This window comes from Lagopus muta, chromosome 1 (genome assembly GCF_023343835.1).
Source record: "Lagopus muta isolate bLagMut1 chromosome 1, bLagMut1 primary, whole genome shotgun sequence".
In the NCBI taxonomy this organism is placed as follows: domain Eukaryota; kingdom Metazoa; phylum Chordata; class Aves; order Galliformes; family Phasianidae; genus Lagopus; species Lagopus muta.
In genome coordinates, this window is record NC_064433.1 from 14,278,475 (window position 1) to 14,292,120 (window position 13,646).

Here is a 13,646-nt window from a genome sequence, read left to right on the forward strand (position 1 = left end):
TTGGGTATGCTGTAAAATTTCTAGGCATCCTGTGGGTGTGCTTGCGGAGGTGGAAAAGTAAGCCACAAAGACTGGAAGATTAATGAGACATCAGAAAATGAAGGATAGTATAATGCAAGAAGGGAATTTGGGGATAGAATGAATAACAGAAAGAAAATACAAATGGGAAGTGAATGGGAAATAGAATGAAAAGAAAAAAGAGAGTGAAACTGAAAGGAAGAAAAGCAAGAAAGGACACATCCCATTTATAAGTTTGAAATTGTTCTGATTTCTACAGGCTACTTAAAAATTTTTAAATCCAGACACAGCCTTTAAAGAAAAATCAATACCACCTCAGTGCAACACTAACAGTCAGATATCAGTAAATGCTCATATATTGACTGACAACAAAGGAAAGAATAGCATCAAAAGGCAAACATAGCACTGTTTATGCCGCTTCAAATAACCTATAGTCAAATACTTTCCTGATAAATAGGCAACACCTATAAAAATCCTGTGATCCTCAGTGCTCCCACAGATTAGCAAACTAACCTGCTGCTGGTCAAGAAAGGAATAAAAATGTGTTGTCACAGAGCCTGGACTCTGTTTCAGAAGACCTGGTTTTAGATGGAGGATGTCAAACAATTCACTCTGAAGTTAGGAATAGTTAGGGAATAACCCAAACGCATTAATGGAAACCTGCTATGCACTTGAAGCATCTTTGAAATTTAGCAGCAAATGGAAAAACAAGAATTACACAGATACCCTACTTCTTCTTCCTTCAAGCTGTGGAATGGCTCCTGACAGAGGGGTTCTAGTTCATGTATTTGTCCTGTGTAACTGGGATTAGAGATACATTAAAACCCTGATAATATATTATAAACATACACAATGCTAATCTCACCACAAAAACATCTGTGTTTCATTTGCCCACAACAGGCAACATGAAGTCCATTGTGGGTTCAGCACTAGCCCCAAGAGAATTGCATTTGCTATGCACAGCTAATTTCTAGGCTTAGACAATACGTTTTAAAAAAAAAAAAACCAACAAAAATGAACATCTCTTGGGAACAATTGTATTATGTACAAATAAAACATTAGAAAGCAAGAAGGAAACATAAACATTCAAGAAAAATATATTCAAGATTGCATACACACCTCAAAATTAGACTGTTCATCATTAAAACACACTGAAAAAAAATGAGACAAACGGTATTGCAGAATTTGCCACCACCAACAGACTTTCGTTCTAAGAAATTGCCTGTAATATTTTTTCTCTACTTGAGAAAGCTTAAAGCTAAACATTTTTGAGAATCGAGACTGACAATTTTTCTCGAACATGAAGACACCCATTAGCACCAGAACACAGAGATGGTACCCTCGTACCAAATGCTCCTTTTCTCAATCCTCAAAACTGTTAATTTTAGCAGAATCGTTTTCAATCGATATTATTCCATCCCACTTGGTTCTGTAAAACATCGCAGGCAGGGCAAAAAGAAGTGACCTGGAATAGTTCTGTAGTCATTCAGTATGAATGTTTATTTTGCTTTCACAATCTTATCATGCGGTTGTTTTCAAGGGAAGCCAAGTAGACACAATAACCTCAAGATCCTGCCTCGTCCAAGACAACATTTATTCTGCAGAGTAGAACCCTATTTGGTTACTTCCTTTCCCAGAGAAATAATATCCCTGTGAAGAGCAGATAGAAAAAAAGAAGACTTAACATACATGAATACCTACAAAACTTCTAATTCATAAATGTCTCCTATGATGAAACCAAGTCTTTTTTTTCCCTATCAACACTGCAATTGTCTATTTTTTAACGTCCACCACCATAGGTTTTTATCTTGTCACTGGCACTAGCATTATCTGAACAATTTTCTGAAAGCGTGGCTAAATAAAAAGCAATTTTCTTCTTCGTTATTAGAAAAACAGCTTGGATGAGCAAGCCTCACAAAAAGTGTGGTGATGACACCGAGCTAATCTTGGGACAAGAAGATCCCTAACATAAGGCTGAACTGAAAATAAGGCCCTTAGATGACAGGCAAAATTAATTAGCTCAAGTGCCTAAAACACAGCTTCCAAATTAACATTCTATCTTCTCTGGGCACGGGATTCACCATGTGTCCTGGTCTTCCCCAGACAGTGCAGTCCCAAGAACTCAGCATCTGTTTTTTACATAGTGCAAATCTGTCCATACGACCCAATGTTGCAGGGTTTTTACCTGTGTGGACTATCAATGCTCATAAATGAATTTCCCAAAATATATAAATATATCTGGTCCTACACTATGTTTGACTATCAAAACTTCATGACAAGTTAGTGCTAGGTAAGTAACAGTCCTGTTGTCACATTTCACAAGTGCCAGTACCACGTAATCAGAATAGCCCTCCAAGGAAACTCTCCTCAGCTCAACTGTTCAGAAGCACCATACACAGGGAAGTCAAGCTCTGACCAATCCCTCACTTAATCTATATATAAAAAGTACGTAGATATTAGAGAACAGCTGTGATTTCAATGTAATGTCTTTATGTCTTTTATAGTAAAACTTTTACCATGTCCCATACACACACACAGACAGCATGACAAAATATAAAAAGAATTACATAGGTTGCTTAGCTAAAGGAACAGTCATGATTACTGACACATTCATAAATTCCAGGTATCACTTCAGTAGAGTGGTCTGATGCTATGGCAAGCAGGAACTACCATGAGCAATATTTTGAACAAAGACACAACGCTCCCCAGTCCTCAAAAAAAAAAAACATACATTAAGAGAAGAAGAGAGCACAAACTGAAATAACCAAACCTGCAAGCTTACAAACATTCACTGACTGGGAATATAAAAGTTGTTGTGAAGGGGACTATGTGGAGCTAACTGTGGATCCCCACGGGGATGGACCCCCAGCAAGCTCCACACAGTCCCCTTCCACAGGTTCCACAGGAATAAATTAAAAACAAAACAAAACACAAACAAAAAAAGCAGCTTCCAGAATGGTACTTTGGAGTAACTATGACTTGCACTTTGTATTAAGTAATTTTATTTGATAGTAGATTTACTAGATTGGAAACTATTTCAGTTAATTTCCTACATGTACTTCACACAGCTGATTTTGTTTCTGTGAGGCAGCTTTTGCAATTTCCAGCACAACACAGCTGTACAGGTCGCTTCAGACACCTGAAAAAACATCCCTCATAGCTTCTGCAAAGGTTTTTAATATGCTGCAAATGCACGCACACATATTCTGACAACAAGAACTCTTTGTGAGTCTGAAAATCCCTGGTCAGCTATTCACTTACATTATTTTCTCCTCACCTCTTGCTACAGTACATCTTACTGCTTCCTTCAAGCAAGTTTTTCACTGTCAGTGTTTCTACCCCAAATGACAAGAACTACTTAAAGGTGAAGTGATTGAGGAAGGTTTTGTAAGCACTGCAGATATCAATTACAGGTAGACCTTAGTAGGCTCTTGCAGAAAACAAGTGTAAAAAAACAGTAAGTTAATCACAAATTGCAACTCAATTTACAGTACTCAAAAAGGTAAGAAGTAAAAGAAACCAAGGCCACCCAAAATGACCTACAGAACAGTTAATAGCTTACTAAGGCTTGTTAGAATTCTTGCTTCGCAGCACCACTTTGCTATTTTAATTGCAGGAAAAAAAATAACAAAAAACTAAAAGTAGAAATTAAATGCCAATTAATTCTAAAGTACTCTAAAAACACTATTTTATTTCACTTCCAAAAGTCCAGGCCTTGAAAAACTTAATTAGTATATCACAACTTCTAAAAATGAACCTACTTTGGAAAGCATATCCATTTGATCATTATCATCCCATCTGTCTTCTTCTCTGTTTATCTTTAAAATCCAAGCAATACATGAAAAGGTTAAATTGACAACGTAAAATCAAATACAGACTTTTTTCTAACAACCTTCCAGTTCTTATTTTGACCTTCGTGGTGCTTAGAGGAAGCATGAGGTTAAGATGTTATATTTTTCTACTGAAGGCAAAGCTGACATAACAAGTTGGTTAGACACTAAAAAAAAAAACAGATTTTAGGCCTTTAGAGGCAAAAATCCCAAAGGTAACTATTTAAATATGGCTAGCTTATCATATCTACCTTCTGTCAGCCCGTGTTTGGAATACACAACTTCCTGGTGTAGAAGGACTAGCTACTTTTAAGAGGAAAACAGCTAAAAACGTCATTGTTTCCTTTAGCTAGGCCAGGTTTTTGTTTCTTAGAGTAACAAGAAGAAAATAACAAGAAGCACTGCACAACAAAGGTTGAGAAAAGAAAGAAAATAGAAAAACAGCAGCAATAAAATACTAGAAAGCAAAGAAACAAGATTTTTCAACACAGCTAAATAGCTTGCCAAAACACTTATTCTCAATAATAGTGTAATCAAAGCAACAGATGGCTAGGAGCTAATGGAACAGAAAGGCATCAGGAACTGTCGTAAAGAATTATCTCATGAAACATCAAGCTCTATTCCAAAGTTTGCCATGCCTTAGGCTATCAACGTGACAGTAATTTGAGAGTAAGTATCCGGCACCTCTGAGGACAGATCAACCGGAGCAAGTAGACCATTACAATTAAAACATTTATCCTACAAGGCTGAATTTGTGCTCAGAAAGAGTATAAATTCAGAATATAAATCATGCAAAATGCTAAATCTAACAGTCTATAAGAGCATGGGGGTATTCTGGGCCAAATCAAACTTCTTAAAATGCATCTCGCACCTTACACAACTTGGCCAATCTCTAAAGCCCTAAAGAAGCAGTAGGATAGTTAAGCTGAAGATGAGGATTCAATACAGAAAGCCCAGTTACTGCTTTCTGACAAGGATTAGAGAGTAGCATCTCTCCTGACCCAATGCAGCTTCAAGGTGCACCTGCTGACTGAAGTCCATAACCAAAGCACACAAGAACACGAAATCTCATTAGTACTTCTGATTTCTGGATAGCAGGTTGTGACCAGATGTTTTTTCTCACCACAGAATATCATTATGCATGCGCTCACTCTGCTAACTGGTTGAACAAAGCCATTACAAGCAACAGAAATCTTAGGTTTTACTTCTAATTCAATCTTAGCAGTTATGATCAGGAATAAGAACTACAGAGAGCTGTAACTTGTTTGTTTTTCTCTGTTTACAAAAAAAGAAGAAAAAAAATTTCAGACAAAACACCCTTTAAATGGTATGTTCTAAACTATTTAAATACCTACCAAAACCATCTGGGTTTTCTTGTTCCCCTGTGAGTCTCTGCAACAAGAAAATAATTATCTATGCAAGTGACAGCATCTAATTTCTAGAATCAGCGTTACACATTGCCAATAGCTCTAAAGTGCCCTCAAATACGTTAAAAATGACACATTTTACAAAGTTATTTTATTTCAAATTATTTTCCATTATTATGTGCATGTTTAAATGACTGGGGACAATACCTGCAGCAGCAAAGAAGGCAGATGAAAGGGGAGAAGAATAACAATAAAGTGCCTGATTCAATCAACACGGAGGACATAAGGAACTGCAGCACTTTGATACAAGACTTCCGCTTTCTGATGCAACATGCTTTCCAGTTCTGTATGCAATTTCAACATAACCCAACAATTTAAATATTTTGTTATCATAAGAACACCTCCATATGTACAATTATGCAGAATTTCATGTGGTACTGAATAGCAGATCAATAACACAATGAAACACTCATTTTTCAGAGGAGACTGAGACAAAGAACAGGTTCCTAACCTGAGAAAAAAGGCAAAATGAATTATATTATCTTGTTTAGATGAGTATCATGGCTTTTCAATCAGATTTTTCACTCTGTTCTATGCAGATGTGGGTTATTAATGCCTCATACGTTCTTCTTGGATCACCTAATTGCATTACTTCTGAACCTGTTAACAATCAACAGTCAACAGTACAAACCACAAATAGAATTACAGTCTGGAAAAGGCATTTAACAGTAACATACTATCTTATCTGGAGAGAAAGAACCTTCGTGTAGCCACAGCTTTGAAGGGAGACAGATACAGTAAAGTACCAATTAAGTAGACTGGGATGGATTATATGGAGACCCAACCAAAGCCTGGGTCAGTCACTGCTGGCAGAATTTCATACCCACTGTTTACCTAAGAGCATTTAAACCGAACAGAAACCACTTCATTCAAAATGGTGTAGAACACTTGAATGGACAAGGACTTTGGAGGAAGAATACTTTATTTCAATGGTGATTACATTTGTCCTATAGTGTCTAAACCTCTGTAATTAAAGCACTGCAGCATCTGTGACAAAGGAGAACCTCTATGGTTCTCATTCCAGCCTTATCTCCACTGTTTTCAATGAAATCTAATATTAGCTTGCCTTTGTTATCTGGAACAGCAGAAACAGCATTTCCTCATTTTGCAGCTCTGCCTTAGCCATTTCCCATTTCACTCTCCACCTCTCCTGTAGTCTTGTTCTTAAAACAGACCCTTCCATTCATATCTTTCTTGGCAGCTACCTTCAGTTCCTAAACTTACTCACTAGTTCCCATACTGACACACACTGTTACCTCAGTCTCCTCCACCCTCCCCTTAGAGCATATTTTATTTACAAAGCCTTTCACAGTTGAGCTGCTCATAGCAGTGGCCTATGCCTCTCTGCATATAAATGGCTGAATCAATTAGCATAATTGCATTAATTATCCTAAAAAGCATTAGAATCAGATACTTTCCTGTCCTTCTATAAATTAGCTAGCCTCAGTGCAGTTTCAGTTTAGCAAGGTGGTCAGAACTGACCCAGATGTAACGGTTGACATGCTTCCAGTCCACAGAAACCACCTAAACAGATGGACAACCAGAACACAGCAGATTATGCGGCAGCCTCTAATTTAAAATCATTTCAGTCTGAGAAGAAAGCTGAACTCAATGTTATTAAACATTTTTCTGTTTTCATGACTGATATTCTACGCGGAATAATTTTTTAGTGATCACAGATGACACTTACTAATTGGTATGAAACCAAACTAAGTGTTTCACATTTCAGAATTGCTAGTCTCAATGGGATGATCTAAACCACAAGGTAATTTTTTCCTAACCCACACAATGCATAGCTACTAATTCCAGAAGATATGTAAAACCATCACAGCTAGCTAAGTTCTTTGAAAAGCATTACCACGTTCTATGTTAATGTGTATTTAAAATGTCATCAACAATGGAAGATTACGCGTTAACATTTCGTCGGCAATTGGCCAAATTAATCAAGATGAACTTCCAGAAGGAAAAAAAAAAAAAAGGACAATTTAGGAAAAAGGAATTTAAAAATCACCCAGCTGATTCTCTTATAAAACTGTCACTAAACAGAACATAAAGATTTTGGCAAACAGCTCAGTGATGATTCATCACACAGTGAAGGGATATAAAACATTAATGACTTCTCAATTTTCACCTGATACTTTACCATAAAAAACAGTTAGGTAGAACTATTACGCCGATCAGATATATTTTCAGGAATATCCATTTATAGAAACTATTTATAAACCACTTTTTTGCACTGTCATAAAAACAGGAACAGAAATGATGAGATGAGCATCGCCACTGAATAACAAATCCTTACAAATAAACACCGGAAAGTGCAGGCTATTTGTTGTGCTGCACTGGGAAGTACAGCGCAGTACTGGATAATGGAGTATTTTCAAGTCACAGATTTTCGGTCTAATTCTGCATTTATGAGTCACAAACACCTACAGGAAAAAAAAAAAAAAAAGAAGGAAAAAACCTAGACACATAATCTGTCAATCCATTTTGATTAACCACCTATCCAGGCTGGGAGCAGTGAAGAATTTAAAAAATACTGCCCCACAGCTGGACATCAATTACATTAAGCTTACTAAATTACCCATACACAGGGCAAGTGCACAATGGCAAAGTGATATAAAGCTTTCTACATCACAGCTGAAAGCAAACAAAGTCCTCACAATCACATAATCTGTTTCTAAATTCAGTATATACATTTCAATAAATGCACAGATCCATTAAAATCTGAAAAATCAGAATCTCACAGCAGAAAGAGACAATCACTATGTCTGTTATTCTCAAGGCTTTATAATCTAGCTGTAAAAAAGTCAAAATGTGAAAATAGTATCTCCATTAATTTTACAAGAATGCCCACTTGCACAAAGATGAAACAGCTAGTTTACAATGACATCTCCACTAACAAGCCTTTTTATTCTTTCTTTTTTCCTTAACAACCCCTTTAAGAAAAGCAGTATTTCTCTAATTTTATATATATATATATCAAGTTTCATTTACATATTCTCTATTTACTAAATATTGCTTTCTGATACTTCTAACTAGCAATGAATGTGACCAAGAAACGTCACAAAATACATCCAGGAACTTGAATGATTAGAGGTAAATGAAATTCATTGGTATTTGCACTCACCGCATATTTTTGAGACTTCCCTTAGGACACTGTACTTATTTTAGTGATTAATCACTGGCATTCCAAACATTTATTATTTCTACTATCTTTTAAAATCACATTCATATATGTGTTTCTACACTGCTATGGATCAGCATAGTGATGAAACAGTTCACAACTTTTAAAACACACCATGAACGTAACAGGAGAAGAAAGTGAATCCACCAATCTCATAATTACTAGCAGCATCACATTCAAGTCATTTTTTATCTTCTGCATTTTTTACTAAGAACTGTAAGAACAAATGCATTTGGTTTTCCTTTGTCAAAAGCACAGGGAACAAACATCAAATGACTTGGGATATTAGACAACTTTCACATTTATTTCACGTTTTCCATCTGGAAAATAAGGACAATCAATGATCCACAGAGACCTACGCTAAAGGTATACCTACTTAAATATTGCTGCACTCATCACCAATAGCTTATTTTGAGTTTATAACTAATTATTTCAAAGAAGAGAAATCTCTGTCCACAATTTCTTGAGGCAAAAAAGAAAAAGCAGATGGAAACATTTACAAGTTAGATTTGATAGTAATATGTCTAATCAACCAAAACCAAGCATTGGAACAGATTCAGTAATTGGACATTTTTAGGAATCAGATCATAAACACGTTGCAAAATACATAAACGCAAGGCCAAGCCCAGCAATGTATTTTCCCTTAGTGAAAAGCAAGAACGTGTATTTTCTTATCAGCACATCCCTTTACACTTCCTTTCTCTCCAACTCTGCCTCTTGAGCATCTGACAAATACTTTTAGTTTTTAGATGCTGAAGATTCTCTTTCATTTCAAACTGTTGTCGTGACAGGTTTCCATAGTGCTTCCCTGCAGCAATCATTGCTTCTGCCTTCTCTATTTCTATTTTAAAAAATAACTTCGAGTAGCAGAAAAGAAAGATTAAAAAAGATGCTTAAGTAAACTGCCTCTGCATTATAGCCAGAATAGCAACAGAAAGGATGCAATGTTGAAAAATGCTGTTTGTTCTCCCATGCTCCCAGGTTTAAAGTCACTGGAGAGAAGGCAAACTTATTTTTATAATCAGTTCCAACCACGTTAATTTTGTGGTAAGAAGTAATAGCCGTGCAGTTAATGAAAATTCAGTGAAACAGCAGTTTTTCTAATGGCTTCAATCTGTTTGTAAGTTATGGGGGGAAAAAAACCCAATTCACTGAGTAGAGTTTGGCCTCAGGAGCTTGTGATGTGACTACCAGCAAGTCACTGAGGCCTACATGCCCCAGATGAACTCCAGCTTCCCAGGTGCCAAGGACACGCTGCTCCACATGGGCTACAGCTGTTCTTCCATTTGACCCACAAACCCTGTATACCTTGGATTCACACCATCCCCATTTAAGGAGATTCAAGTTCTAAGCACAATTGAATTGTCTGATCTGCTCAAGTAAATTATAAGACCCCATAAGCTGGTAAAAGATGACAGAGGTGCCAGAAGGACAAGGCATAGAACAGCATGCTACCCCCCTAGACCTGCTGGAGCTGCAGGGCAAGGCACTTTTTAAATACGAGAAACAGCTCAAAGCCCTTCAGGGTTGGAATGACATTGGGTTTCACTCCCAACTCCCTGAAGATGTGCTCCAGGCCCAAAATACCAAATACAAGCACTTCCGTACTCAAGGCCTGAAATACTGAACACAATTCCTTCATTCCTTCTCTCTTTCCTTCCTTCTGTGTAGTTAAACAAGCAGCCATCTATGCCTAAAAGGCTCTGGTACTTAAACTGAGGAAAGGTGTTTGCTTGGGAATGCCAGCAAAGCAATTTTTGTAAGAGCTACAAATGTGCCTACACAGCAGGAAGGCCAGGTTATGTATGTGGATCTTTCTCTCTCCATCCCCATTTTTATTGCTGTAATGCTTACTGTGTGTCGCAAGACTTAAGAGCGTTACAGATCTCTCTGGGCCTCTGTTTTCCATCGCAAAACAGAAGTGTTGATACTTCACCTCTATTGCAAAGATACTCAAAGTAACACGGATAATGTATTAATTTAATCTGAATCAAACTCAGGTGAAGTTTTACTGGAAAGACAAATCTCTCAGATCAAAAACAGAAAATACAGAATACCAGGGAATAGCAACAATATTTTACTTAGCACATCTGGAAACAACGTGCAGTAAATATGAAACTTGGCACGGGGGATTTCTGGCAGATGCGAAAAGGTTTTTCTGACTCTGTACATGTGTTTTTTTTCCTTCTGCTTGAAACTTGATTAATGTACACGATCTAAAAACATGGTTTTTGGTTTATCCTGAACACAAAGAACTCATCTGACAGAATGTTACAGATTAGTAGTCTCTCTCAGTGAACTGATCCATTAAAACCATGCACACAGTTGTAGCAGTTCACACAAGGACTAAACAACACAAAACAGCTGAACACATCAGCTAAAAACTGTATTTTCTCTGCTTATACATCAGTAGATGAGGCCACGCAGACTAACAAAATCAAACACACTAAAAGATCACGCATATTTTATCTTTCACAAGAAACAAATAATTTAGTTACTCTAACCAAAAACACATATTCTGAATGATACACATAATAAGGTAGTCCTAGTTTTCTGGTATGTCAGATGACCTAAACTGAGATCAGAATGTCATTTAAACCACGTATTGCTGACAAGATAGCAGATGATTGAAATCCGTGCAATTTTTTTGACAGAAGTCTAGAGGAATGTCCAGAAGGGGATCCTCAGTATATAATACTGTCCTTCTGTGTTCAAATGCATCACTGCTATGTCACACACATTATTAATAATGACACACTACGCAAGTTACGATCAAAAATGTACAATTCCTGCTTTAACAAAATGCCACTATCACCACTGGAGAAACAGTACATCTGGCAGAACTGGGAGATCTGAGCAAGTTTTGATTAAAGGACATTATCTACTGTCCCCTTCAGCTTATTAATGTAGAATGATGTTGACTGTGTAACTTCAAGTGTTTAAATTCTGAAATGCATATATATTTTATGTATAAATTTATATAATTTGCATAAACTCTGGAGCTTCACCCAATCTACAGAAGTACTATGTCCATCTCCCTTCAATGCTAGTGTTACTCAGATTTTCAAAAAACAATCTCTGATATAGAAACTGAAAGCCTGTAAGTTTAATCTGATAGTTATCTTATGCAAAAATTATCTACTCATAATTTGTGCTTAAATTTCTAAGACATAAGCTATAGTACATTCTTTTTTCCTAATTCTATTACCTTTACATATGCACTATATTGAGTGAGTGAGTGGGAGTGGTGAGTACAGCACAAATATTTTGAGTGAAATTCCAGACTAGATACCTTCAAATTACTTGTAGTATCTTCGAAGAACATTACCCATCAAAATGCCAAGAAACTTTCTCTTTGAGTACACTTACAAAGCATTCCTTGGGCATGCACTGAGTCCCAGCAAGCCACAAACTTACACTCCTTGGCCCACTTGGGCTGTATTTCAACACTGTACTCAAACTGAAAAGCTTTAGCACCTATCAGCTAATAGCTTAATCAGTACCGAAACATGTGGTGAATACTTCTACTTGGAAAGACATGATTCAGGTTCAAATGTCTATAGCATCCATTGATAGAGAGACTGCCTTTTCTCTGACACTGCTTTCTGGTTCCATAAGCTTGAATTCTTCCCTACTCTATATAATAAGCATTCTACATAACATGCATTTTATCAGTCTGACTAGCAATTAATTTTTGCTCCTCTGTGTCTCTGCTCAACAAGTGCAACAAACACTTTGTCTTCCCAAAGTGTATAGAGGAAGCAAACCCAGAGCATATACGTGACCATTTCTTTCAGTGCCTCTGATAACTTGGATACAGATGAATCAGAAATAAGCTAAAAATATTGGTAATCATGGAAAAAAACTGCATAATACAGTCTTTCATGTTTTAGCATTTCAGTGTAAGAGCTGGAAATAGTATTCCTCCCACACTAAAAAAATTGAAGATATGCAAAAATTCCCACATGCAACTTTATTATCTATTATTGAAATGGAAAAGTGACAACATTGGCAAAATTTTGCCATTTTTGGTAATAAAATAGGAAAGCAAATGAATTGGCTTCTGTCATGAATTTTCTAGTGAACAGCTGGGAAGGAGGAGGCAAACAGCAGTATCCCAAAAGCCAAACTGAAAAAGATGCACCACAGATTGAGAAAAGGTAAAAAGAGCACCCATTTCTCTTTGGTTTGATATAAAAAAGGGCAAAACAAATAAAAAATAAATAAATCTGTACCCCATCAATAACAACATCGAGAGGTTACAGCTTATATTTATCTCTTAGCTTATAGCTTATATTTATCTCTTAACTTAGGTGAACAAACACTTCACAAGTCACTGTTATCATCACTATATTATCTATATCTCTGCACAAAATATACGAGTCTTTGGAATGTTCTCATCCTACCCAATACTTTGTTTTCTATCTTCTGTCTTTTCTATTTCACTAAGCCAATGGCAAGCTTTGTGCTTCCTTTGACTCAAGCCTTCCTCCATCAGAAAATTAAAACATTACCACAGTGAGGAATTAAAAACCAAACTTGAGTCTGTCTCAACCTGAGTGTATAAAAATGGATGAGGAGTTATGTGCATCCATATAACGGATATAATTTAAATTAGTAGTTAATATTACAAATCTGCAACATGTAACATATATTTAAAAAAAAAAACAAACTAATTTACTAAAAACATGCACATAATTTATCTCAGTAGTCCCATACTGGAATATAAACTCAGTGAAAGTTATTTTTAGATGAAGTTTATTATGGTAAAATGAACTGTGTGATTCAACTGAACTTGAAAAATATCCTTGGCCATATTCAAAGAAACTTGAATACAGACTTTAGTAATTCAAATATTATTTCAAATAATATTTGAAAAATGTTATGTATTTAATATCATCTCAAAATATCTGCAGTTGCCTTGGAAATTAATTAGGATAGCAATTTAATCACTTATGTACTAAAAGCACTTACCAAATGGCAAATTCAGTATCAGTCTGTAACTGTTTTCTTACAAGTAGACTCAGAGAACTTGGATTTTTTACTTCAGTTAATTAACATCTTTTTTTCCTCAACTAGTTTTGCACAACTACTGTGTCTGCAATATACTGCAGCATACTGTTCTACACAGTCTTAGCTTTATTTACTGTTCTTTTAAAATACAGTTAGCAACACGCCCATCTAAGG

The 13,646-nt window shown here is 36.2% G+C and overlaps 1 protein-coding gene across 2 annotated transcripts in view; it reads right to left on the reverse strand.

The window, feature by feature from the left end:
• The window catches only part of COG5 (component of oligomeric golgi complex 5), a 180,251-nt gene that overhangs the window by 65,485 nt on the left and 101,120 nt on the right, over positions 1–13,646 (reverse strand). The window lies entirely within an intron of this gene.